Raw genomic sequence first — 27,499 nt, forward strand, 5'->3', positions numbered from 1 at the left:
AAGCTGACTCAGTGCAGGAGGGCCATTTTTCACACTCCTGTGATTTCATCCCCAACAATCAGCACTGCCCAAACCCTAGCCCCCTTCCCACCAAACTATCTTTGAAAAACCCCTTACCTCCAAGCCTTCAGTGAGATCGATTTGAGTAGTAACTCTGTCTCCCACAGGTTGTGGCTGGCCTGTGTCAATGAAACTCTTTACTGCAATGCCATGGTCTCCACGAATTGATTTTGTGTGTACAGTGGGCAGGAAGAACCCATCAGTCAGTTACATCTGCAGGATGGTGCCAGTTCTTTCCACAAAGGCTGGTCAGATACCCAGAAAGTATTTCTCCACTATTACGTGGACCGTGTGTCTCTCTGTCACTACCCAGGGAATGGGGCCTGGCTTTAGTATTTAGTATTCAGTAGTTACTATACTGTCACCTAATCCCTTGTTTTCAATATTTTTCCATAACTTCCAGTGGCCTGACTGGCCACCATGCCACAGAATCTTTACTTTATGAATCTTTACTTGATGGTCTCCAAGGAGAACTCCCCATTCGATATTTTGTGATTTGAGCAATGGAATAGAATGTGATACTGGTAGGCTGGGGGAGGTCCCCAGACAGGTGGGATCTCGACCCCAGCCGTGGTTATCAGGCTCTTGATACCATCTCAAGAACGAAGTCAAGGATGAGTCCACAAACAGTGAAAGAAGAGATTTATTGCAAAGCAAAAAGTACACACTCAAAAAAGGGGAGTTCATGCATACCCGAGAGAGAACAATGGGTTCTGGGGTTTCATCTTGATGGGTTACTTTAACAATGGAGTGGAATATTAATGAAAATTCCTGGGTAAAGGTGGAGATGTCTCGGAACTGTGGTGCCATCCATTTTTACATCAAACATTGGTCTCAGAACTGTCATGGCACTGGTGGGTGTGTGATTTAGTATGTTAATGAGCATATAGTGAGGGCCTAGGTAAAACCTACATTAAATCCAGCACCACATTGGGTCCAGTCAGTCTTACCCAGCTTGGTCCACACTGGTTTTTCAGCGTCTTATGAGCCCATAACCTTAAGTCAGGTAAATCTGCTGCCTAGAATTTGTTATCCTGTGACCACCCTGTATTATTTCTGTCTCAAATCTACTTGGAAATATTCAAATGGTCTTTGACTCGGGCATTCCAACTTTGCTTACTTCACAGTGTTTCTTGCGCCATAATCCAATATAAGAAAAGATGATCCAGACATTTGTTAAACATCTCAAATAAGAAGGATCCCAGGTATTTGTGTCAAATTTGGATTATTTTAGTTTTTGTCTTTGCAGAATATAAAATACTAACATGAAGTAAGCACTAAGGTCTGGAGATGGCTGTGCAAGAGATGACAAAGTCCAACACCACGCTTGAGAGTGTTCAATCATCTCTTCTGGGGCAGCATAATTTTCTACAATACTGAATTTGGAAAAAAAAAAAAAAAACTACGAGATTCATGAAACTGGACAACTGTCTTTATAACATTACCAGTGATAAAATCAGTAAGGAAGGCTGGTTTGCAGTCATCTGAGCAGCCTCTTTACTTTCATAAATATGGTTTCTCTCTGATATTAAACTGCTTCCAATTTCAAGCGGAATGCTACAACCCAAGGATAAGGATGTGAAGAGAACGGTTTCTTTTGTAATCCTAAACGTTCCAGTCTGCGAATTAAAAGCCATTATTTGAAGAAGGGTTCCCGGGCTCCATCTGGCCACGGAAAGCTTGCTACTCAACACAGGCCAACAACCAGCTTTTTTGGGAGAGAACAGATGCGGGGGCAGGAGGGAAAAAAGAGAGGCAGACGTCACTTCCCCCTTGTGGGCTCCGGAGCGGGTTGGTCTGCTGAGTGACAGAAAGGCAGGGACTGGGAAAGGCACTGTCGGTGACATCACAGGGCGACTTCTATGTAGATGAGGCAGCGCAGGGGCTGCTGCTTCCCTACCTGCTGCTTCCCACAAAGGAGTCCCCGTGCTGTGGGAGCGGGTTCGGGACCGCTGGTCGGACCTGAGAGTCCCAGCTGTGTGCCAGGACTAGAAGGGCTCGGGAGTGCACGGGGCAAGTGACCTTGTGTGTAAAGGGTGAGACGTATGAGGCTGTGGCGGGGCGGAGGTACCTGCGCTCATACTTACCTGGCAGGGGAGATACCATGATCACGAAGGTGGTTTTCCCAGGGCGAGGCTTATCCATTGCACTCCGGATGTGCTGACCCCTGCGATTTCCCCAAATGTGGGAAACTCGACTGCATAATTTGTGGTAGTGGGGGACTGCGTTCGCGCTTTCCCCTGAACTATTTAGTTAAAAGAATAGGTTGTGTACTAAAGTTTGTGTTGTGTGTGGCGTGTAAATGTCATTCTTACCGTGGAAGGTTGGAGAATGGTAAGTAACATATCGATTCTGTCAGAGGAGAAATAAGAAGCGTCAGCCCTTGCAACATAAGGTAACCACCGTGAATGCCGCACAGCTCTTCCCTTTCTATGCGGGGCTGCCTTCTGCAGAGATTGGTCCATAGTCTCCAGTGTCTTGGGTTCTCACGATCTGTAAAAATCTTCGTGTTTTTCCCTAGCCCCCAGTCACCTTTTATACAGCTTCTGCTTCTAACTCAGTAGGCTTTCTGTGCTGGGGGGAATGCGTTCTCACTTCATAGAACCAGGTACAAACTACGCAGACGGGCGCTGTTCTTTGGGAAGAAAACAGGGCCTTTGGAGCTCTTAGTGTCCCCGCTGGGTTGTATACATAATATGCGTACTTTGTGTAGGGGAACGGCTCTCCCAGCGCCCAGGTCTCACATGTCTTGGCGGAAATGCGCTGCGATCCTCCCTGAAATGTAAGGCAGGAAGTTTTACGAGGAGCCGGGTCCAGTGTCCCTACTATTTCCTGCCGTTTACATATCTAGTCTTTCTTCAGACTTTATTCAAGTGACAGCTGCTTGTTTGATGTCTCGCTTCCACATCCTACATCCATTGCCAGGCAGCTTTCTAGGTAGCACTCCCACCCATCCTTCCCGCCCCCAAGCAGCCGTTTCCCATTTCTGGCGCCAGTGTCCTCCCCCTTCCTTCTTTCTTCAGGCTCTTGCTTATCACCTTCATGGACAGAAAATACTTAGCTCTCTCTCAACCTGCGGTTTACACCTGACATGCGTTAGTACTGTCTGGGTGAAGGGGAAAAGGACAAGATGGAGGAAGGTGAACAGAAAAGACGCACCCCTTACTACTTCCGGGTTCTTCATCATCCAATTTACCCGCGGGCCTGAAAACGCAGCCCCCAGGGAAAAAAGCAGACCAACTGAGCAGGCGCCATGTGACGTCAATTTGAGGAAACGGAAACTTACTACGGAGACGCCCCTGGCACGCCCTTATCCCACCCACTGCCCTCCCATTTCCAAGCCCAGGACATAAAAGTCGCCGCAGGCAGGCGCCAGCGCGAACTTCCCCGGCCCCATTGCTTGTGGACCTCGCCCAAGAGCCCTGACCCGTTGGTCAATAAAGTTCTTTCTTTCCTACCACTTGCCTCCAGCGCCTAACTCTTTCCTGACTAAAAGAAATTAAATCAAGTGCCCTGGCAAATTCCTTAATACCCCTTCTCAAATGGCACTGTAAATTCATCTCTTTTTAACTCCCAGAAGTATCTAATTGGCTTGTCCCTGCACTACGTGAATACTAGTATCCACTACAGAAGAAAACCCCAGGCCTAGCGATGGCGGTTGTGGGCATTGTGCCAGCCTCTCCCAGGGTATGTTTTCTGACCTCACCTACTTCTGATCAACTGAGGTCAGGAGTTCGAGACCAGACTGACCAACATGGCTAAAGTCCCGCTCTACTAAAAATACAAAAAAAAAAAAAAAAAAAAAAAAAAAAAAAAAAAAGCCCGGCGTTGTGGTGTGTGTGAACCCGGGAGGCGGAGGTTGCAGTGAGCCAAGATCGTGCCGTTGCACCCCAGCCTGGGCGACAGAGCGAGACTCTGTCTCAAAAAAAAAAAAAAGAAAAGGAAAAGAAAAAGAAAAAATTAATCCATCTGAGACATATTATTGGAGACAGTAGAATCCTGCATCCAACAGGCACTTGGTGCAGATCTGAACCCATTAAGCTATTGGCTCATGTTCCCTATGTTCTATTAAGTATCGTGAGCAGAAATTGAGCTCTTTAGCTTTTACCCACTAAGTATGGCTATACGGCAGGTGTCTCTCTCTCTCTCATGTTTGCATCATTATTTTTTTGCCATCAGTGTGGGTTTTTGGTTTTGATGTTATGAAGTGAATTTCTGGGGACAATCTCTGTTGGGTCGTGTTGATAAGGATTCAGTCCCTGTCTGGACAGCTAATCTGGTCTGTGAGTCTTTTTTTATTGTCTATTCATTGTCCTGAGAATAATGGTATTTCCTGGTATTTGAGACTGCAGCAATGAGAAGTTGTTCATATCTTGTCTTTCCAATGTTTAGTAAAAATGTTATGGGCCCAATAGTAGTCAGTATCGGCAAGAGTGGCATCACTGTTTCAAGAGTGATCTTACTACTCAATGTCCCCCCTCCCACCCCACTTCATTCCATAGGAGTTCTTGGCTTTAACAAATTTACTATATCTAAAAGACATCTTAGTCCAGGGAGAAAACTAAATCTGTAGCATGTAAGGAGAAGTTTTCTGTGATTGGTATATTCAGGTTTCTAACCAGCTGAAAAATTCAAATACATGTCCTTTAAAGGTTAAGTTTAAACTACACTACAGAAAGGAGAGAAAAGATTTATATGATCACATATAAGCAATGGAATCAGCAATATGAGCACTTTTCACATCTATACAAATCAAATGTAATAATCTCCAGAACATTAAGGAAGTTCATCCCTTAATGAAAATGAACGAAAAGAAATTATTCACCCACTGTTCTATGCCCTGGAAAGAGAATGTCCTGCCGGACTCAAAAGGGTATCACAATATCACTCAGATTTTCAGCGATGAAGGCCCTCCAAGGATCTAATGATGTTAATATTTTCAGTTTATTTCCTTCACTGATAAACATTGTTAATAGATACCATTGCCTCTGTTTTCACCTTAAGTGATGATACTTAGCACAATTTGTTTCTTAAGAATGCCCCTTAGTTTGGTGGAAGGAATTTTCCTTCTTTATAAATATAGGATATTGTCTCATGAAACAAATTGGCATACTCTTTCAGTGAAGTGAATAGACAAATTAGGTCTCTAAAATTTTAAAGGAGTCACTGCCCCAATTATCTTAGGAACAATGATAATCACTAATATAAAATTAAAATAAGAAAATTAAGCCAGGTATGGTGGCTCATATCTGCAATCCCAGCACTTTAGGAGGCTGAGGAGGGAGGATCAGTTGAGGTTAGGAGTTGGAGACCAGCCTGGGCAACATAGTGAAATCCCTGTCTCTACAAATTTTTAAGTATTAGCTAATATTTTAAAGTTGGCCAGGCATGATAATGCATGACTGTAATCTCAGCTACTAGGGAGACTGAGGCAGGCAACAGTGAACTATGATTGCACCACTGCCCTCCAGCCTGGGTGACAGAGTAAGACTCCCAACTCAAAAAAAATAAATAAAGAAATAAAGAAAAAGAAAGAAAGAAAGAAAATTAAGAATTTGTTGAAAATTGTTTTACTACAATGCTAGACTGCATGTCTTGTGCCTGTACTCCCAGAAACTCAACAGGCTGGGGCGGAAGCATTGCTTTACGCTAGCAGTTGGAGACCAGCCTGGGCAACAGGGCAAGACCTCGTCTCTAAAATAATACAAGGCAAGCTGAGCCAGGAGGATTGCCTCAGCCCAGAAGTTCCAAGTTGGTCAGCTATGATAGCCCCGCTGCACTCTAGCATGGATAACAGAGCAAGACACTGTGCCTTATTTTTTATTTTATTTTATTTTATTTTTACTACTTAATGCCTATTTATTTATTTATTTATTTATTTATTTATTTTTGAGAGAGAGTCTTGCTCTGTAGCCCAGGCTGGAGTGCAGTGGTGCGATCTCAGCTCACTGCAAGCTCCACCTCCCAGGTTGAAGCTATTTCCCTTCCTCAGCCTCCAGAGTAGCTGGGATTATGGGCGAACGCCAACACGCCCAGCTATTTTTTATAGTTTTAGTAGAGACAGGGTTTCACCATGTTTGCCAGGCTGGGCTCAAACTCCTGACCTCAAGTGATGCACCTATCTCGGCCTCCTGAAATGCTGGGATTACAGGTGTGAGCCACCTCGCCCAACCTACTGATGCTTGAAATGTGAGGTTTCATTAGGGAAAAATTTTCTTGTTGAATTTCTAACATGAAAAAATAATAGATTTAGCAGTAGATTAAATTAATGGTCTTGATAGTTTGGTACAATGAAATAAATGAAATGAAGTTGATAACTGAGAAGAATCTTTGATGCTTTTGAACAATTTAAATAATGCAAATATTTAATATATAAAGACATGAAAAAGTTCATTACGTTATTATTTATTTATTTATTTATTTATTTATTTATTTATTTATTTATTTGAGACACAGTCTCACTCTGTTACCTAGGCTGAAGTGCAGTGGTGCAATCTCAGCTCACTGCAACCTCTGCCTCCTGGGTTCAAGCAATTCTCCTGCCTCAGCCTTCTGAGTAGCTGGGATTACAGGCACACACCACTACACCCGGCTAATTTTTGTATTTTTAGTAGACACAGGGTTTTACACCATGTTGTCTCAAAAAAAAAAAAAACTATAAAAAATTAAAATTATATGTTCAAGTAAATTAAATATATAATAATGAAAAAGGAGGCCTAGCATGACTAACTGCATTTTACTCCTAACCCTTCCTACCCTGTGGTGATATCTTTCAGGCTAACTGCTTTTTCTCATTTCTGCACATAGGCCAAGCTATCTATGGGAGGGATTTAGCTTACAGTTTAACTTTAAAGCACAGATGACAATAATTCCTTCCCCAAACTGACTCCTGAGAAGATAAAGAGGTTGTATGCACAAGTAACAGTGTTATGTTGAAGATTTATAAGAGCAGTGTGACCTGACAAAGAACAAAGAATTTTCACCATCCCCTTGGGCTCTCACTGCAGCCCATAAGTCTGTCATTGTCAGACCTCTTCACCTCAACCACCTCCTTCTTCCTCCCTTCCCTAACATACAAGGAGCCTGAAAATTGTATGAATTTAAGATGGTTCTTTAGGATATTAGTTCACCATCTTCAGTTTGGTGGCTCCCTGGATTAAAGTCACCTTCCCTGCCCCTCCCTATACCTTGTCCCTGGACTTACTGGCTGTCATGCAGCAAGCGGTGAGTGCAGTGAGCCGAGATCACACCACTGCACTCCAGTCTGGGTGACATAGTGAGACTCTGTCTAAAAAAAAAAAAAAAGAGAAGAGAGAGAGAGAGAAATTTCATTTTAGAACCAGACAAATTAAATGGGAGACTTACTTCCAATGAGACCTAGAAATTTCTAAATTTCTAAAATTTCTGTAAGAACAGAGAAAATTGCCTCCATTGAGGAAGTAAGCTGAGGGAGGTAAACTGACACGTTTTCTGAATTGAGAAATATTGAGGAGGCTTTGTCTCTTTCGCCTCCAACTGCTCCTTCTCCTCCTGCCCCTGTGCCTGCATAGTCTTTCTTACCTGAGCCTTCCTGTCCTGCCTTGCCTCTTCTTCCATCACCATCACCCGAGGAAAGTCCCCAGGGCTCTGGCCCCTTCCCTGAAACTTCTGTTCTGACAGCCCCTTTCAAGGTAAAACCCACAGGAAGAGGGGAGCCTACCATTGTGTATACCGCTTCACCAAAATGTGAATTAAGAATATTATAAAAGACTTCCATGGTCTAAATGTAAATACATTTCACTCTTCTGTTTCTAAAGCAGGCTCCAAGATTCTACAGGGTTTGACAGAAAATTTGACTTAACTGTTGAAACCTTTGAGCCCAAATATTCTGACCTTTATCAATTAATTCACATGCTGGTGAAGAAGGCAAGGTCAGTAACTGGTTGCAAAAGGCAAATTGGAAGGATTTTCAAAAGAGACTGAAGCAGAACATGAAAGGTTAACATTTTAGCCAAATATCTCCATGTTGCCATTCCCCAGGTCCTTCCTAAAAACATAGATTGGAGGATAATTCAGCAATGTGAAGCCAGACAAATCTGTCTTTGCTTACCTAAAATGGTTTGAGAGCCAGGTATGGTAGCTCATGCCTGTAATCCCAGCACTTTGGGAGGCCGAGGTGGGTGGATCACTTGAGGTCAGGAGTTCGAGACCAGCCTGCCAACATAGTGAAACCCTGTCTCTACTAAAATACAAAAATTAGCCAGGTGGCTACTCAGGAGGCTGAAGCAAAAGAATCACTTGAACCCGGGAGGCGGAGGTTGCAGTGAGCTGAGATCCTGCCACTGCAATACAGCCTGGGTGACAGAGCAAGACTCCATCTCCAAAAGAAAAAAAAAAAAAGAAAAAGAAAATTAGTAAGGTAGTAGAAATATAATGCACACGAGAATGATAATCATGAAGACAATCTCTATTCCAGAATAGTAAGGAAACCTATTCCATTAGGGAGCCAACTGAAAACATCAAATCCCAGTTCACACCCCAGGGTGTGGTGTCACCTGCCTGTAGTCCCAGCTACTTGGGAGGATTAGTAAGGAGGTTTGTTTGACTTCGTGAGGCCAAGGCAGAAGTAAACCCTGATCATGCCACCGCACTCCAGCCTGGGCGACAGTGAGACCTTGTCTCAAAAACAAACAAACAAACAACCCCACAAAACCAAACAACAACAACAACAAATTGTCACATCACTCTGAAATGACAGTGGCAAACATAACTTTGTTATTGGAAAATTAAAAGAAAAATACTCCCTCTTGCTATCAACCTGCCCTCTTGCTCTAACATGTCTGACCCATGGTTTAAAATGCCCAAAACTTGATGTACTCAAATTATAGTACACTTACCTGTTCTGCACCAGCATTTATCTTTCTCTGGAGGACATCACCATCCATGGTCCTATAATGTCTAACAGCATGGAATGATGAAGGGCAGTGTCTTTTAGGATATTTGGACACACACACACACACACACACACACACACACACACACACACACCTCTCTGAAGAAATCCAGCATTGGGCGAGTTCCCTCAAACTTTTCACTAGGCATGACCACTGCTCTATTTTAGACAGAGATTCTACGGGGCAAAACCTGAGAATTATCTGCCTGGCTATCAAGAAGATAGCTCCTTTCATTTTTGGGGGAGAACACTTTTGCTTCAAGGGACTGTTTCCTCCCAGGATTACAAATCTTTCTGTAACCTCAGGAAACATTGCTGATGAAAACCAGGCATGGTGGCTCTGGCCTGTAATCTGTAATCCCAGTGACCCAGGAGCTGAGGTGGGAGGATCACCTAAGCCCAGGAGTTCCAGGTTGCAGTGAGCTATGATGGCACCACTGCTCTCCAGCCTGGGCCACAGAGCCAGACACTGTCTCTGAAAGAAAAAGAAAAAGAAAGAAAAACATTGCTGATGAAACTGTGGCCTCTTTTGCAGCTCAATAAAAAGCTATTTATTCACTGGCTAAGGTTGTAGTAGATAATCACATCACTTTAGATGATATATTTAGCCAAGCAGGGAGATGTATGTGTGGTGGCAAATACCTTTTGTTATATATACATAAATATTTCCCATGCCGTAGAACCTTCTCTAGAAGAAATCAGAAAAGAAGCCACTTGGCTACAAGAAATCATTAAAGAAGAAATGGGATTTGAAGTTTTCCCTGATGTTTTCAGTTGGCTGCCTAATGAAATAGGTTCCCCTACTGTTCCAGGATACAGATTCTCTTTGTGATTATCATTCTTGTGTGCATTATATTTCTACTACTCAAATCAATGTTATGTATTTCTCATTGTTTTACTTCTTTTGAGAAACTGAATTCATGGTACTCTAAAGACTAGAGATGATTCAACAAGTGACAGCAACTATCGAATTGGCCGAGATGGTTCTCTCTCTCTCTCTCTCTCTCTCTCTCCCCTCCCCCCCCCCTCTCTCTCTCCCTCCCTTCTGTGATGCCACACCAATTCAGCTTTTGGGCACCGTTAAAAATTCCTCAGTAAGAGGGCTCCTTTCCTCCCCTGCCCCCAGTGTGGGACAGGACTATCTGGGAATGAGCCTTTCTGGCAAGGAGGGACACAACTTTTGATCGACAATGCTTTCAAGAAAATCTTTTTATCTAAAGGGAGAATGAGAAAAGAAGACATTTTTTTTTTTTTTTTTTTTTTTTTTTTTTTTTTGAGACGGAGTCTGGCTCTGTTGCCTAGGCTGAAGTGCAGTGGCACAATCTCGGCTCACTGCAACCTCTGCCTCCCGGGTTCAAGTGATTCTCCTGCCTCAGCCTCCCAAGTAGCTGGGATTATTGGTGCCCACCCCTACACCCGGCTAATTTTTTATATTTTTCGTAGAGACGGGGTTTCACCATGTTAGTTAGGCCTTGAAATCCTGACCTCAGGGGATCCAACCGCCTCAGCCTCCCAAAGTGCTGGGATTACAGGCGTGAGCCACCGCGCCCAGCGAAGAAGAAAACTTTCATGAGAAGTGTGAGCCTTTTCAAATTCTCAGGCCCAGAGAGGCATTACATTGAGACAGCAACCACATTCCGCTTCCTTTTTGTACAATACTGTATTTGAAAAACAAAAAACCAAAACGGCAAGATTCATGAAATTGGACAACTTTCTTTAAAACACTACTACTGGTAAAACCAATAAGGATGGCTGGTTTCCAGTCATCTGAGCAGCCTCTCTAGTTTCATAGATATGATTTCTCCCTGATATTGAAGGGCTTCCAATTTTAAGTGGAATGCTACTTCACAAAGATAACCAGGTTTGAAAGGAACAGGTTTTCCTTGTAATCCTAAACGTTCCAGTCCGCGAATTAAAAGCCATTTTTTGAAGACGGGCGCACAGGCTTCCAGCTCTCCTCCAGAAGGGTCCACCGCAGGACACAGGTTAAGTAGTCCCTTCTCTGGGAGAGACTAGATGCGGGGTCTCGGCGCACCTCTGCAAAGGACAAGGCGGGAAGGAAAGGAGGGACAGGCAGACGTCACTTCCCTCGCCGGCTCCAGCAGCGGGTTGGTCGGCTGAGTGGCGGAGGGTGGGGTGGAAGAGCAGAAGGGGACTGGGAAAGGCACTGTTGGTGACATCACCGATAGGGCGTTCCTATGTAGATGAGGCAGTTCAGGGTTGCTGCTTCGCCACGGAGGAGTTCCCGTGCTGTAGGAGCAAGTCCAGGAGCTGGCTGGACGTGAGAGTCCCAGCTGTGTGTTAGGGCTAGGAGGGCTCGGAATGGTTGGGGATTGGCGGGGGTGGCTCTCGGGGCAAGTGACCGTGTAAAGGGTAAGGCGTATGGAGCTGTGGCGGGCGGAGGTACGTAAAAGCCCTTTGCCCGGCAGGGGAAATGCCATGGTCAGCCAAGTGGTTCATCTTTAAGAGTGAGGCTCATCCATTGCACCCCAGATATGCTGTTCTCTGTTATTTCTCCTAATGTGTAAGCTCAGCTGCGTAACTTGCAGTAATGAAGCAGAAGTTAAGGGGAAAAAATAGATTTTACCATACTTGACTGACTCCAAGGCCAGCAATAGATAGAGCCCTAGCAGATCCTTGGTAACACCGTCTGAAAAGCCAGAGCCCCAAGGAATGAGTTCCAGAGACGGTCTCTACACAGTCCGCCCCTAGCAAGGATAAGAAGAAATAACAACAAATGCCTTTACTACCTTCTCTTTCCCCCTTACCACTTCTCATTACTCAAGTTGTGTAAGTTCCTGATTTTCCTTCAGTGCAGCTGCAAGGTCACCAGCTATGCTTGCGTTGCAAGACCTGTCACAGTTGAATTAACTGCGTTCTTTCTGCTTCTGTAAGCCCTCTTGCCTGCCCCGCGAATTTCGCGCCATCCCGCGGCGCCATTCAAACTAGCCAACCCCATTGGGAAGAGTGTATAAAAGTCAAGCCCTGTCTTTGTTCCAGGCTCAAACTTTGGATGTTAATCTGCTGGGCCTGAGTGCACTCAAAATCCTCCTGTTCCACCCGTTGGCCTCTCCGGTCTCCTGATTTCCGCAACAATAGTGGGGGGACTGCGTTCGCACTTTCCCCTGGTCTTTCATGGTATGAATGATAGACAACATTTTTATTCTCCTATAGTCGCAGACTCGGTCTCAGTGATTCTATGGTGTGGTCAGCTGTTTTTGTTTTTGTGAGACCTTGTTTTCTTGTTTACTGTCCTGGGACAGATGTCTGTAGTCACTTCTTTCCTCAGGAGGCAAATTTCAGTCTCTGTAGGGGAGGTCTCTCACGTTAGCTGCGGGGGTACTTGGCAGGTGGAGCTCAGGGATCTAGGCTTCCCTGCTTTGTAGACTCCTCAATGGTTCCCAGGGCCTACTGGCTTTCAACACCACTTGAAAACCTCAGGGTTTTTCTGCTATCCCCAGAATCACCTCTTACACAGCCTCAAGCAATCCACCCATCTTGGCCTCCTGAAATTCTGGGATTACAGGTGTGAGCCACCGTGTCTGGTTATAATGCCCTTTCAACTGGACTTTTGAGTATTCTTAAAAATTCCTCAGTGAGGTGGCTCCTTTCCTCCCTGTCCCCTGCCTGAGATAGGACTATCTGGGAATGAGCCTTTCTGGCAAAGAGGGACACCTTGACTGAGCTTTTGATCATCAATGCTTTCAAGAAGAAAGATTTTAAAAAAAAATTTTATCTGAGGAATGTGAGCCCTTTCAAACGATCAGGCCCAGAGAGATGTTAAATCGAGACAGCAACCACTTTCTGTTCCTTCCTTTTGAGCTATGTATTCATCTGTTGAAACTGCTTGCTATCACCTCAAGTAGCTATAAATTATCCTAATAATCCCACACCAAACGCTGTACCCCATACCCTATAACTTAACAACGTATAGCCAATCACCAATCAATGTAATTTCTGTAAACCAATGAGAATTCCTGACAGGCACCTTTCTATCAGCCCACTGTCTGTCCCTGCTTTTGACCTTTAAAATCCTGTTTGTGACAAAGGCCAAAGGGAGCTCAGATCCAACGTTCTTTGGGTGTGAGTCTTCCAGGCAGCTGTCTTCATGTTGGCTCAAGTAAACTCTAAATTATATTTTGTGCCTCAGCCTCTTTCTTTTAGGTCAACATGTTCAACAACAGTCGAATGAATAAATAAGTTAATGTATATTCATACAAAGTAATACACACAGAAACAACCATATGAATCAGATGAAAACTTCATAGACATAAGACTGAGTGAAAGAAATCAAATCTATGCCTCTGCTTCTGAAACTGCCTTTGCAAAAATTATAACTGGGACAATTTTCATGGTGAAAGAGATCTGACCTGATTCCATCTTATTTCTAACGTCCAAGTTGTCCTTGCTCATTCCTGGGTTCAGACCGAAATAACTTTGGGAGGAACTTAGTTTACGGTTTATCTGTGAAACAAACATGATAATATCCCCCTTCCTGCCTGGGAACTAGACTGCCTTTGCAGGACTAACAAATTAGCCATGAGATTAGAAATTATGGTTTAGGAGTCATGTTAGCCTCTGGCTGCAAGATTCTAAACCTCTCCAAATTGTTCCTGGAGATCACGTCATTATTGGAAAACCTCAGATCAGTGCTTGAGGTATTTTGCTGACCCTGCACTCAGTGGATCAGCTGGCACCAGCTAGACTGATAACCTGGCTCATCTGATCTTGTGGCCCCCACGCGGGAAATAACCCAGCAGAAGACAACAACTTCAGCTCCCTCTGATTTCATCTCCAACCTGACCAATCACAACTCCCAATTCACTGGCCCCCATCCACCAAATTATCCTTAAAAACTGGTCCCAGAATTCTTGAGGAGACTGATTTGAGTAAAAATAAAAGTCTGGTCTCCCACACAGCCAGCTCTGTTTAAATAAATCTTTATTGCAATTCCCCTGTGTCGAAAAATTGGCTCTGTCTAGGCAGCAGGCAAAGTGAACCTGTTGGGAGTAACACTCCTGCCGCCAAAACCCACTACACACTGTATGACTCAGTTTATATGAAAGTAAAGGGCAGGAAAAACTTGCCTGATAAATTTGCAGAGACAGGGGTGAAAACCATTAATAAGTCTGTGGAGTATTGTCAGAGTTTGGTATTGTAGTCTACATATTAAAAGTAATCAGTTAAACACTTGAAATAAAATTTCCCCCAAATATGTTTGCCAAATTTGGATGACTTTGTTTCTGTCTTTGCAGAATATAAAGTGTTGACATGAGGTAAGCGCTAAGGTCTAGAGAAGGCAGTGGAAGAGATGACAAAACGACTCCAGCACCATGCCTGAGTCCAGTGTGCTCTGCTGGGGCTGCACATTTTTGTACACTGCTGTATTGTTATGCCCAGACCCTCTGTTCCCCAAAGAAGACCACCAGAGTCCAGAGTCAAAGCCAAGCGGCAAGGATCTTTACGACAAGTTCGAACTTGGTCCCTCCATTACACAGCATACAAGAGGGCCCCGAACAATGCGAGTGTTTGCTTTTTATAGCCCGAAAGTTACAGGGGAACAAAGGAATTCTTTTGGTTCCCGCGCTTTCAGTAAAACTTTGAACGGCTGCCTCCTTATCGGAGACTTTTCCAGGTGGTGTTTGTACTGGGCTCAGGAAGTTTGAGAGATATATGGCGATATGTGGTGGGATGGGAGGATGGGATGTGTTTGTATTGGGCTTGTTTGTTTTGAGCCCTGGGCTGAGGAATGTGCCCGGCTCCTCTCAGTATTTGAAAAACCCTACAAGATTCATGAAACTGGACAACCGTCTTTATAACACTCCTAGAGATAAAACAAGTAAGGATGGCTGGTTTGCAGTCATCTGAGCAGCCTCTCTAGTTTCATAGATACGGTTTCTCTCTGATATTGAACGACTTCTAATTTCAAGCAGAAAGCTACATCACAAAGATAACCGTATGTGAAAAGAACCGGCTTTCTGTGTAATCCTAAACTTTCTAGTTTGCGCATTAAAAGCCATTATTTGAAAAAGAGCGCACAGGCTCCAGTTGGCCACCAAAGGGGTCCTTGGCATCACAGGCTAAGAACCTACTTCTTTGGGAGAGACCAGGGGCGGGGAAGGGAGGGGAAGGAGACAGAGGCAGGCGTCATTTCCTCCGCGGGCTCCCGCAGCCGCTTGGTCGGCTGAGTGGCGGAGGGTGGGGCAGAAGAGCAGAGGGGACCGGGAAAGGCGCTGTCGGTGACATCACGGAGAGGGCGATTCCTATGTAGATGAGGCAGCTCAGGGGCCGCTGCTTCGCCACGAAGGATTTCTCCTGCTTTGGGAACAAGTCCAGGACCTCCGGTTGGACATGAGAGTCCCAGCTGTGTGTCAGGGCTAGGAGAGCTGGGAGTGGCATGGGGGGTGTGAGGGTTGGGGTGTGCGGGGCAAGTGACCGTGTGTGTAAAGGTTGAGGCATATGGAGCTGTGGCAGGGCGGAGACGTATGAACTCATACTTACCTGGCAGGGGAGATACCATGATCACGAAGGTGATTTTCCCAGGGCGAGGCTTATCCATTGCACTCCGGATGTGCTGACCCCTGCGATTTCCCCAAATGTGGGAAACTCGACTGCATAATTTGTGGTAGTGGGGGACTGCGTTCGCGCTTTCCCCTGAATTTTGTAGTGCTAAAAGCAGGTTGGTTGCAAAGAAGGATGTATTTCTTGTTTTCATTGGCATGTAGGTTCCGTGGTGTTGTGTTATTTTTGTATCCGGATGGCAGGAAAACAGGAAGTAATATGTCGCCGCCGTTCCAGTCGATCGCACGGCTTCTTCCTTTCTACTTGAGGCTAATTGTTGCAGAGATTGGTCCATGGTCTCCAGTTTCTTGGGGTCTCACGCTCTGCAAAAATCTTAGTATTTCTCACTAGCTCCCAGTCACCTTTTACACAGCCTCTGCTTCTAACCGCCGTCCCTACAGGAGTTTGTAGGATTTCTGTGCTAGCGGGGAATGTGTTCTCATAACACTCTTATTTTGTGGAGGGGAACAGGTCTGCCGGCCCCCAGGTGTCCTAACTCAATTCATCCCGAGGCTCGCTGGTCAGAACCGCAGTCTCACCTGTCTTGGCAAAATGCGCTGCGATCCTCCCTGAAATATAAGGCGGAAAACTTTATGCGGAGCCGTGTCCGCTGTCTCCTGCCGTTTACATATCTAGGCTTTTTTCAGACCTCATTTAAGCGACAGCTTCTTGTTTGATGTCTCGCTTCCACATCCAATATCCATTGCCAGGCAACTTTCTAGATAGCATCCCGACCCATCCTTCCCACCTCCAAGCAGCCCTTTCCTATCTCTGGCGCCAGTGTCCTTCCCCGTCCCTCTTTTCTTCAGGCCCTCGCTTATCTCCTTCATGGGCAGAGAATACTTAGCTGTCTCTCAACCTGCGTTTTGCGCTTGACATGCATCAGTACCCTGGCAAATTCGGACGTTTCCTTAATACTCCTTCTCAAATGGCATTGTAAATTCATCTTTTTAACTCCCAGTCCCTGCACTACTTGAGCACGAGAATTGCACTACAGAAGAAAACCGCAAGCCTAGTGAAAAAAACCCAGGCTGGCGGTTCTGGGTATTTTGCCAGCCTCTCCCAGGTTATGTTTTCTGACCCCACCCACTTCTGATCTGTAATGTCCTGGTCAATAGAAACTACCTGGCTCAAACGTAAAAGGCAAGGCGAACCACGGCAGGAAGGCCTATGGCGTCCCCTGGTGGCTACCCTGGGGACGGCACTCGTAGATCCGCGCGTCCCGAGAAGCCTCTGCCATCCCGACCCGGGTGAGGTGCAGAAACCCGCGGCTGCAAAGAAAACCGGCTAGAACGCACAGGACGCCCAGCGAGTGTTCAAGACACTGCGAGTGGAAGCCGTACGTCCTACGGACTGATCTAGTTTGAGGAAGACGAGCCATTTACTTCTAACCCCAGCAGCGGACATTGCCTTGCTCAAATATATATGAACAAAGACTGAAAACAACTTTCATTGCGTTACTGACGAGCAAACGGGTTCTTAGAATGTTTAAGAAATGTCCTTTGTTTCGGGACCGTCATCACTAAGGTATGCTTGGGATTCCTAATTGAGGAGTTTCTGAGCAAAAGCAGCCGACCAATCCAGTGGCTGAGAACTGCTTCGATATTGGCTTCCAGGCACATCAGAAATACCGAGGTTCTGACGAAGACGTGAGCTTCTGTCTGCCTTTGGAAAGGCCTTCTTCCAGTCCTGGCGCTGCCACTTGCCTTCTGTTTGACCTTCGGCCAGCCAGGTCCTTCAATTTGCTAGGCCTCCAGTTGGAAAAGTGTTACATGAAAATAATAATAATGTGCTATTAGAGTTATTGCACAGATTACAGAAGACAATCTAATAGTACAGCTAGCATCGTGTGTGGCTTACATTAAAGGTTTGCTGATAGGAAACAATATCCCAGATAAGGTTTTTCCCCCTTAATTATGAAATATAGTAAAGAAAATTGTGTGGACTTCTGCTTCAGGTCTCAACATTTTTCAAAACACATTTGCATGAATTTTGTACTTGTGAAGGTGACATCCTTCTACAAAATAAGTTAAAACTAAAGAATGACAAATGGAATTTACAGAATATATATTCACAAAAAGAACTTGTTCCTAGCAGCTTTGTTTACAATAGTCCCCAAACTGGAAACGGTTCATATGTATCAAGAGGTGAATGGACCTATTGTGATATATTCATCCAATGGAAGATGGGACAAGTCATGGAAACATGAAATAGCATGGGTGAATCTCAAAAACCTCATGCTGAGTGATGAAAAGAGTGCATTCTGTGCGGTGCCATGAAGCTGAATTTCTAGAACAGGTGAAACTAACCTGTATAGTGACAGAAACTACATCATTGATTGCTGGGGACAGGGAGTCGAGGGGACTGACTGCAAAGGGCACAAGAGGACCTTTTGGAGTAATAGACATGTCATCAAATTTGAAATGAGCCGGGCGCGGTGGCTCAAGCCTGTAATCCCAGCACTTTGGGAGGCCGAGACGGGCGGATCACGAGGTCAGGAGATCGAGACCATCCTGGCGAACACGGTGAAACCCCGTCTCTACTAAAAAAATACAAAAAAACTAGCCGGGCGAGGCGGCGGGCGCCTGTAGTCCCAGCTACTCGGGAGGCTGAGGCAGGAGAATGGCGTAAACCCGGGGGGCGGAGCTTGCAGTGAGCTGAGATCCGGCCACTGCACTCCACCCGGGCGACAGAGCCAGACTCCGTCTCAAAAAAAAAAAAAAAAAAAAAAAAAAATTTGAAATGAATGCATTGTATCATATTCAACCAATGCCTTAATCAATTTGATTGTAAAAAGTAATAAGAAAACCACTGCAGGTTGGGCGTGGTGGCTCACGCCTTTATCCTAGCACTCTGGGAGACTGAGGCAGGCAGATCACCTGAGGTCAGGAGTTTGAAGCCAGAGGGGTCAACATGGTGAAACCTCATCTCTACTAAAAATACAAAAAAAAAAGAAAAAAAAATTAGCTGGGCGTGGTTGTGGGCGCCTGTAATCCCAGCTACTCGGGAGGCTGAGGCAGCAGAATCTCTTGAACCTGGGAGGTGGAAGTTGCAGTGAGCCTAGCTCACACCACTACACTCCAGTCTGGGTGACAGAGTGTGTGATGCCACGCAAAAAAAAAAAAAAAAAAAAGATAAAAATAAAAGGCCAGATGCAGTGGCTCATGCCTGTAATCCCAGCACGTTGGGAGGCCTAGCTGGACAGATCACGAGGTCAAGAGATCGAAACCATCCTGGCCAGCATAAGGAAAGCCCATCTCTACTAAAAATACAAAAATTAGCTGGGTGTGGTGGCGAGAACCTGTAGTCGCAGCTACTTGGGAGGCTGAGGCAGGAGAATCGCTTGAACCTGGGAGGCGGAGGTCGCAGTAAGCCGAGATCATGCCACTGCACTTCAGCCTGGGTGACAGAGCAAGACTCCGTCTCAAAAAACAAACACACAACAACAAAAACAAAACCACTGCAAATCAGAATGCATTCTACTTAATTTCATGTGCGTTTAGCTTTAGAAGATTCTTTTAGAAAAGTGTCTCTTGAAATGTGATTGGGAGTTCAGGAATTCCTTCATTTGTGTTTCTATCTCTTTGTCTTCAGTTAAATTCATGCACTATTAAATGGAATATTTATAAAATGAAAATACGGTCTAAGCTCAATTTTACAAAATCATATATATATATAAAATACATATAACTCCCATATATATATATAGTTTTCTTTATTCTATTTTTTCTTTTGTGGGTGTGTGGGCGGGGGACAGTCTAGCTAAAATACACATTCTTCTCTCTATAGATATACCAGAAGAACATGACTCGATCAGTGTTGCCCTAATGTTAACAAAAGTTATTTTGAACTTAAGGTGATCAGAAATTTTACATATCTGCACTTTTTCTGTATTGGTGGTATGGTCTATGCTAAGCATGTATAATTTTGTTTTAAAAAAATGAGAGTAACTTTAAAATTGTTTGGAAGACAAATATGTACATGTGCGAACAGTACTTAATTCCAGGTGATGGGAATATGGATGACTGGTTATCTTTTTCTTTCTGTATCTTCTATATTTTTAAATGGAAAACTCAATGACCTGGAAGTGAAAGAACAGATTAGATTTGGAAGGGGTGTGGGGCAGGTGAGAGGAAAATGTAAAGGGAAGGACAAACCCAGTTCTGGCAGGACCGTGTTTAAATTGAAGGTTTCTGGGGATCAGTTGTTGCGATAAGAAGGAAATGGGGAGGCAGGAAAATCATGAAAATATTTAGGACAGTGTATTGCCTGTCTCATCATTCCTCCTCCTTTTGTGTGTCTTCAAAAGAAATACACAGACTTACATTTCTTTTCAAGCTTGCTTACCGTTTGTGTTTCTCTTTTATTAGTGTAACTGGCCTGTAGATTTATCTTGCTGGTTGCCCAGAAAAGCCAATGGAGCTGAGAACAGCAGGCTTTCTACAATAGAGAAAGAATTTAATAAAAGCAGAGGCAGCTGAGGGACCAGGACAGGGGTTTATTATTACTCCAATCTGCCTCCCCCCAAATTCAGAGACTAGGGTTTTGTTGTTGTTTTGTTTTTCGGATAGTCTGGCAGGCAGGGGGCTAGGGAATGGGCAAAGCTGATCGGTTGGTTTGGGGGATGAAATCACAGTGTCAGAGCTTGTTTACTACACTCAGTCAGTCCCTGGGTGAGGGCCACAGGACCAGATGAGCCAGTTTACCGGTCTGGGTGTGCCAGCGAGTCCATCATAAGGCAGGGTCTGAAAAATACCTTGAACACCCTGTCAAATCTTAGGTTTGATACCAATAATGTTATATAAAGGCACAGTTGGGGAGCTTAGGAATCACGTGGCTTCTGGCTACATGACTCCTGAGCCATAATTTCCAATCTCGTGCCTAATTTGTTAGCTTTGCTAAGGAGGTCTGATCCCCAAGATAGGAAGGGGTTTGTCTGGGGAAGGGGTAATCATCTTTGCTTCAGACTTAGACTTGGAACTAAACTTCTCTTATAGTTAGCCTGGCCTATGCCCCGGAATGGACAAGGGCAGCTCAGAGGTTAGAAGTAAGATGCGGTCAGTTAGGTCAGATTTCTTTCACAGTCGTAGTTTTCCTATGCCAGGTTTTTCTCACTGTCATAATTTTTGCAAGAGTGGTTTTGTTAGGAGCAGTATAAACGCAGTGGTTCTGAGACTGTCCTCTGGAGCCAGGCTGCCTTCACTTCAAATTCCTGCTTTCAAATCCTCCTTTGCTGGCTGAGTGACTCTGGGCAGGTCACTTAATGTCTTTGTGCATCTCAGTTATCTCATACGGAATGTGAAGGTGATGGTGTGACCTCTGCCTGAGGTAAGGACTAAATGAGTAAACATATGCACATCATCAACTGTGTGTGACATGTGGCACTTTGTGATTCAGGCACAGTTGATGATGTGCATATGTTACTCATGTGCATGTTAGCTCTTGTATTTTGCCTGCAACACTGCACAAAGAGCAGATGTGATGAAAACCGGTTGCACAGAAGTTATAGCCATGATACTTTCCAGTGACCCTGCACCCTCCCAGGGAGACTGCAGTAATCCTCTCACCAGCAGTAACCTCCTGGGCTGGGAGATCCCAGGAAGGCCCCTCAATCTCCAGCAGGTTTGATCCTCAAGGAGCTTCACGGAAGGAGCTAGAGAAGTATTTCTATCTGGGAGGAGCTGGGAGTTTATTAGCTCATCCAAAGGGGAATAATGATTCAAATTCTTGCTTCAAATCTGCCCCAATAAAATTTTTATAGTTTTACAGTGGAAGACATTTGTACATGTAGGGGAGGAAATATGACTCTTCCTCACCCAGCCTAGGTTCACTGCTGAGACCCTTACAGCAAAACACAGACCAACAAGAGAAGAGCATATGTATTTATTGAATGTAAGTTTTACATGACAGGAGTGCCTTCCAAAGGAAACGAAGGCCCACGGAAACAGCTAAACCTCAGGGTTTTTTGTTGTTGTTGTTTGTTTGTTTGTTTTTGGTTTGTTTTTTAACAGTAGTTTTATTGAAGAATGGATAGTCACGGAGAAGTATGATAAGACAACAAAAGTATGATCTAACAGTAACAAACTGAGGAAAACGTAGCCAGGTCTCTTGTGTTCAGGCTCTTTGTGTCCCTGGGTCTTCACACTCCAGAATGCACCTTTCCTCTGAGTACAGAGAGGGCACCTCTCACATAAGGGTCTTACAATTGACTTCAGGGACGAAGGGCAGGGGGAGGGTGACAGTGACCTTCCTGCTTCTGTTGTTTACTCAAATTTCTTTAGCATAAAATATTCAATACCCTAAGATGTTATATTTTGGAGTAGCATGTCCTGAACCCCATCATGCTCATGCAACAAAACCCAGTCATTGAAGAGCGATGACTACAAAATATTTAAATTCAAAATACAAATGATGGCCAAGTGGGGTGGCTCATGCCTGTAATCCCAGCAGGGAGGTGCAGGGAGGCCCAGGCAGGAGGATCACTTGAGTTCTGGAGTTCCAGACCCGCCTGGCCAAAATGGCGAAACCCCTCTGTACTAAAAATACAAAAATTAGTCCAGCACGTGGTGCAAACCTGTTGTTCCAACTACTTTCAGGGGGTGGGGAACCAGTGGGCTGAGGATCAACGGAAATAATATCATATTTACAAGTTTTTTTTTTTCCTATAAGGCTAGTCAATGAAGCAGTGGAAATGGAGAAGGAACAAAGAAACCTGTAACTGGTTGTGATCAATTCTTTGTAAACAGGAATGAATTTTTTATGCATTATACTCTGTTATCAAAGTTACATATGCTGCAAAGCTGGAGGTGAACAGCAGTGCCCAGGTCCCTTCCTACACTTATCTCTAGGGATAACAATTTTTAATGTGTGCAACCAACCTGTACATAAATATTGTTACTCTTCGACTGTCCAATTTTCCATCCCAGGCCCTGCAGTCCAGCCTGCAAGGCGAAACAGAGTTTGTGTTTCCTTACCTGCCAGTCCTCTCTAAGGAGCCAAGAAGGCGTCATCTCACCCCCCACTCCCGGCTTGTCCTCCAAACTCGTCCTCAAAGACTGCGGTGTTTTTCAGTCCTTCGTAAGCGCTCTCAGCCGCAAAATATGAAAATCAGAGCTATGTTCTTGGAGTGCCTGGAGTGACATCTTAGTTCCCAAGACCGACCCATCAGGAACCTCATCCCAAGTGCTCTGAAGAGCAGGAGAGAACATTTTAACTCTGGTAGCGTCCTAAGGCGTCTTCTCCTTGGGGCAGGGTTCTGACGGGACGAGGGGAAGCCCCACTGTCAGGGACTCGCCCCTCAGAGCTGCTCAGGCTCCTCTTCCCCGTGGTGCCGCGGGAGTTCGGCTGGGGCGGAGGAGGATCAGAACCCGCGCTCCCAGGCCGTGTGCTTGAAGAGGCCGCCGTGCGAATTTCTCTTTCCGGCTGAGATCTTGGGACGAAAGAATGAAATTTCCCGGAGTCAGGTCCCAAAGCTTAGTGAAACAGCGACTTTTAGGGCCCGCAATGGAGACGTAGGAGCTAGAAATTCGGCATAAAAATCTGAATATGAAGAACAGAGTAAATTAACATTCAGAATCAGATGGACCATGTGAAAAAAGCAGTGCTACTCCCAAGTTAGGTCTCCAACCATCGATCCTAAGCTGAGACACAATCTCCAATGACTGAGCTAACCCCATCAAAATTTCTCACGCCACCGTTTACTTACCAAAATGACAATGGGTGCCATTACGAGATTTCCTGGGTGAAAGGAATCTCCGGGTCTAGGATTGAGGGGCGACAGCCTTTTTAGTGAAGGAGACCTCTCACCCCGAGGCCCAGGGTCGCCCTGAGACGGGTGAGCACTTGCTGGGTCGTTGGATCCCTGGCGGGGGTGTCCGGGCCAACGGTTGCTGGGTGCCGGGAGGCTGGCCCTGGAAGGGGACCCTCCAGGCTCGGTGACCCCGACTGGATGATTGGGCGATTTCCCTGTGGTCCGGGTCACTGTGAGAACCCGGTTTCTGGGATCCCGAATGCGGAAGAGGGAGAGGAAGAGAGGACAAGGCGCCGGGTACACAGCGAGGCTCAGACAGCGGGAGCAGAAGGGACACGGAAGCCCGCAGCTCGGAGTTTCTGAACGTCAGCAGTAAAACACGGCGTTACGGTCCTAATTAAACAGAAAGGTTCCACCGAGACTCGAACTCGGATCGCTGGATTCAGAGTCCAGAGTGCTCACCATTACACCATGGAACCTCACGGTGCAGAGTGGCCGGAGGTGTCTGAATTCCTAATAAGTAGCAATAGTTCCCACCCACCCATGTCAAGGCATTTCTATTATGCCACAAGCAACACTCAAGGAGGAGCAGGAAGGAGCCATCCTTCTTGCTTTCTCTCTGCTCTCTCCTTTGATCGACTTCTATCATTTCATTTGCACCTCGGAAAATGAGGCAAAAATCCGCTCTGGGTTTAGGGCCAGAGAAGAGACCCTGAAGCCTTGTTCATAGAGTTTCCTGTGCCGAGGTGAAATTTCTTTCTTCCTTTCTTCGTTTCTTTCTCTTTCTTTCATTCTCTCTCACTTTTCTTCTTTCTTTCTTTTTCTTTCTTTCTTTCTTTCTTTCCTTCTTTCTTTCTTTCCTTCCTTCTTTCTTTCTTTCTTTTTTTTTTTTTGTTTTTTTTTGGTTTGTTTGTTTTTGAGACGGAGTCTCGCTCTGTCGCCCAGGCTGGAGTGCAGTGGCCGGATCTCAGCTCACTGCAAGCTCCGCCTCCCGGGTTCACGCCATTCTCCTGCCTCAGCCTCCCGAGTAGCTGGGACTACAGGCGCCCGCCACCTCGCCCGGCTAGTTTTTTGTATTTTTAGTAGAGACGGGGTTTCACCATGTTAGCCAGGATGGTCTCGATCTCCTGACCTTGTGATCCGCCCGTCTCGGCCTCCCAAAGTGCTGGGATTACAGGCTTGAGCCACCGCGCCCGGCCTCTTTCTTTCTTTCTTTCTTTCTCTTTCTTTCTTTCTTTCTTTCTTTCTTTCTTTCTTTCTTTCTTTCTTTCTTTCTTTCTTTCTTTCTTTCTTTCTTCTCTTCTTTCTTTCTTTCTTTCTTTCTTTCTTTCTTTCTTTCTTTCTTTCTTTCTTTCTTTCTTTCTCTCTCTCTCCTTTCCCTCCCTCCTTTCCTTTCCTTCTTTCCTTCCTTCCTTGCTTCCTTCCTTCCGCTTTCCTTCTCCCTCCCTTCCTCCCTTCTTTCCTTTTTCTTTTTCTTTCTTTCTTTTTCTTTTCTGTTCTTTTCTTTTCTTTCTTTCCATTGAGACAGCATCTCCTTCTGTTGTTCAGGCTGGAGTGCAGTGCAGGGGCAGTGGGCCATCTCCCCTCACTGCAACCTCCGTCTGCCGGGTTCAAGTGATTGTAATCCCCAGTAGCTGGGATTACAAGTGTGGGCCACCATGCCTGGTTAAAGGTTGTATATTTAGTAGAGATGAGGTTTTGCCATGTTGGCCAGGCTAGTCTTGAACTCTTGACCTCAAGTGATTTGCCCACCTTGGCCTCCCAAAGTGCTGGGATTACAGGTGTGAGCCACCACACCCAGACAGGAGATGAAATTTCTGCAAAATTTCTGTTATTTTCTTTTTGCTTTCCCTCTTTTCTGTTTGCCCAAGGAGGCCAGATGGTTGTCAAAACAGGACATGGGACGTCCTGGGCGCCTTGCCTCCTTCCTCCCTGTAGTATATAACAGAAGACAGCAATCAAATGAGATTGGGAAGCAGGGAATCCTTCACTGTCTTGTTCATATACTTCTATGTTTGTTTGGTTGGTTGGTTTTAATAAAGTTTTCTCACCAGAAATGGAAATTTTTTGGATTTAAAATAAATGCAGTCAGCCACATTTTACATTTCTATAAAACACTCAAACCAGGCCATACTCACCTGCTATGACTCAAAATCAACCATATACTGTCAAGGTCAGGAGGCAGGGCCCTGACATTTAAGCACAGTGTGTTTTCTCAGAATTGGCCAAGTTGATGCCATTCCAATTTCTCAATATCTCATGACCCATTAATTGTGGTCTTTAAAAGTGTACATGTATTGTTACTGAAAGGCCAAGTGTTTGCTCTAGGCCCTGCTGCTCAGCTCACAGAAAGCCAATCATTCAGACGTTGAGTATTGCCAAGGAAGAAGGCTTTAATTGGGTGCTGCAGCTGAGGAGATGGGAGATCAGTCTCAAATCAATCTTCCTGATCAACTAAAGTGAGGGGTTTATGTATCAGGGAAGAAACATAACTGTGTGTGGGAAAAGAGGAACTAGGGAAGGGTGAGGAAGCATTCATGATGAGTGAGGGGGCTGACATCTTATTGTCTGGAGGCTGTGATCTGCTGAGGTTCGGGTCTATGATGCTTTTTGAGAGGCCTGAGGGTCCTTTCCTAAGGAAGGAACTCAGATAAAACAATGTAACTTTCAAGCTTCAAGACTTGCAGGGTGCATTTCTACGTCTATCCAAAAACACTGTCTGTGGGACTATTGAAAATAGTGGGACTATTGAAAACTGAATTCTATTCAGTACCCATTTTCTATTTGTCAATTCCTCAATCATGGGGAATCTGGTCGTCCATCTTTCAGGCTGCATCATGTGGAGAAAGGGCATCCTGAGCAACTCCACACCATGGGTGACTGCATGGCCACCAAGGAATCAAACGTTCATCTAATACTGTAGTTTCTCCTGAAACACAATAGTCCTCTCTCCAGTCCCCCATTTCCACTAAAGACAAAACACAGCAGGACCAACCTACCTACAAAAGAAGCTTCAGTCCCATATACTTGGCCTGATTACCCACACAAAGTGCAGCAAGAATGTTCATATAGGCGCTCCTAAAGAGGCTTTGCTGTAACATTTCACAATGCCATTTCAGGTAAAGCCCTGGGAAAATTACCAATTCCTCCACCTGTGTCAGATTATAAAAGAAAACAGAATCATATTGAACTTACGCAAACAAACACATTGTCATGAGTTAAGAATATTCAGTTTACAAATTCTGGAGAAATTCAGCAGAGAGAGAAAAATATGCCTCAAATTCTGTTTAGAAGACTATTGTACTCAATTGTTGCAGGCTATAAATAGCTCAAAAGAAAAAAAGTTCTCCAGACTCTGAAGAATAAACAACGTTTCAAACAAACAAACAAACAAAGGCCGTAAAAACTTACTTCAGTCCTCTATTAGTTTAATCCATGCAATCAACTCCTGCTCTGCTTCATACTAGGCTAGCAATCTCTATGAACACATCAGCCTTTCTATTAGTGCCTTGGAAATTTTCTCTTTAGTTCAATGGCATGATCTCCAAAGTTATCAGAAGCCTGCATCCAAGAGTCTTTTTCATGTACTTCCCCCAAAAAACAAGGCCTGGACTGTAACTGATTATAAGTCACTTTTTGAGAAGAATCAAAGCAAAACAACAATTGTGGATGACAAAACCTTAAGACAGCCATAGTCATAGACACAGTTGACAAGGGAATTTGGTTGCTTCTGTGGCACACAATATAACATAATAATCATAATTATTACTGACAGCATATCAGAACTCTAGGAATCTCACACAATCCTGGAACACACATTAACAACACATCTGTGTCAACAGAACCCAAAGGAAGTGAAACACCACTTCAGATTTGACAATGCTTCTTGCATAATTCTAGCATAACAAATAAGCCTAAGAAGCCTAATATATCTATCTTGGACTTCAAGAACCTAATATCCAAAAAGTTAATTTGAGGTCCAAAAGGCTTAATATGGAAATTTTACTCTTAGAAAGTTTGCCAAATATCCAAGTTTTGAGAGACTTGATATCACAAAATAGGATCACAGGTCACCTTAAAATAGTCAATCATTTAGCCAAAAGGTAAGCAAAAATTTTATATCTATTATTAATATTACACAAACATTTTGACCAAAAGAGAAAACTAAATTTTACCTTTGTGTGGTATATTAAAAT

At 44.6% G+C, this 27,499-nt stretch overlaps 2 long non-coding RNA genes and 3 other non-coding genes across 5 annotated transcripts; 3 read left to right on the plus strand and 2 right to left on the minus strand.

Moving 5' to 3' along the window:
- Positions 1-1,850: 1,850 nt before the first annotated feature.
- Positions 1,851-3,517, plus strand: LOC105478993 (uncharacterized). The gene is made up of 2 exons (XR_985613.3): positions 1,851-2,096; positions 3,084-3,517. It is a non-coding gene; the product is annotated as an uncharacterized lncRNA (long non-coding RNA).
- Positions 2,140-2,303, plus strand: LOC112426221 (U1 spliceosomal RNA). The gene has a single exon (XR_003017509.1). It is a non-coding gene; the product is annotated as a U1 spliceosomal RNA (small nuclear RNA).
- Positions 3,518-15,485: 11,968 nt separating the features above from the next.
- On the plus strand, positions 15,486-15,649 carry LOC112426194 (U1 spliceosomal RNA). The gene has a single exon (XR_003017490.2). It is a non-coding gene; the product is annotated as a U1 spliceosomal RNA (small nuclear RNA).
- Positions 15,650-17,184: 1,535 nt separating this feature from the next.
- Positions 17,185-23,626, minus strand: LOC139360235 (uncharacterized). Its single transcript, XR_011617499.1, has 4 exons — positions 23,259-23,626; positions 22,528-23,092; positions 19,901-19,993; positions 17,185-17,304 (listed from the first exon to the last, which is right to left on the minus strand). It is a non-coding gene; the product is annotated as an uncharacterized lncRNA (long non-coding RNA).
- Positions 23,627-23,710: 84 nt separating this feature from the next.
- On the minus strand, positions 23,711-23,782 carry TRNAQ-CUG (transfer RNA glutamine (anticodon CUG)). The gene has a single exon. It is a non-coding gene; the product is annotated as a tRNA-Gln (tRNA).
- Between the last annotated feature and the right edge of the window lie 3,717 nt (positions 23,783-27,499).

This window comes from Macaca nemestrina, chromosome 1 (assembly GCF_043159975.1).
Source record: "Macaca nemestrina isolate mMacNem1 chromosome 1, mMacNem.hap1, whole genome shotgun sequence".
In the NCBI taxonomy this organism is placed as follows: Eukaryota; Metazoa; Chordata; class Mammalia; order Primates; family Cercopithecidae; genus Macaca; species Macaca nemestrina.